Source organism: Phalaenopsis equestris, unplaced genomic scaffold (genome assembly GCF_001263595.1).
Source record: "Phalaenopsis equestris unplaced genomic scaffold, ASM126359v1 Scaffold000568, whole genome shotgun sequence".
Lineage (NCBI taxonomy): Eukaryota > Viridiplantae > Streptophyta > Magnoliopsida > Asparagales > Orchidaceae > Phalaenopsis > Phalaenopsis equestris.
The window spans coordinates 478,252-478,643 of NW_018165008.1; the positions used below are offsets into that span (position 1 = coordinate 478,252).

Genomic DNA, 392 nt, shown 5'->3' on the forward strand with positions numbered 1-392 from the left:
TCTTCTCTTCTTCCCGATGCTTCCCTCGCTGCTACTGAGCTGGCCGCTCGGTCCGAGATGTTTCGGTGGCTTTGCCTTCTCTGAGCAGGGAGCGTGTCCTTTTCTTTTTTGGCCCGATTCGAGTGTCGTGGGTCGAGAGTGTGAGCTCCTTTCTCTTCTCCTCTCTTCTCTGCCAATAAAGATAGTTTTCTTTTGTTTTTTTTTTGTTGTTGAAAAAGTTTTTTAAGAGGGATAGAAATTTTTGGCTGTGGGAGAATTCCAGGAGGAGATTTCTGTGAGAGCTTTTCCTTGAGATGAATTCTTGTGTTGCAGTGCTTTACCTTAGCATTATTGGCATTAAGGAGGTACCTCTTTTTCTTTGGAGCCCTGTTTCCTTTCGGTTTTCCTCTCTG

At 44.9% G+C, this 392-nt stretch overlaps 1 protein-coding gene across 1 annotated transcript in view; it reads right to left on the bottom strand.

Annotated features, from left to right (window-relative positions):
* Positions 1–392, bottom strand: part of LOC110029375 — a 25,301-nt gene that overhangs the window by 10,881 nt on the left and 14,028 nt on the right. The window lies entirely within an intron of this gene.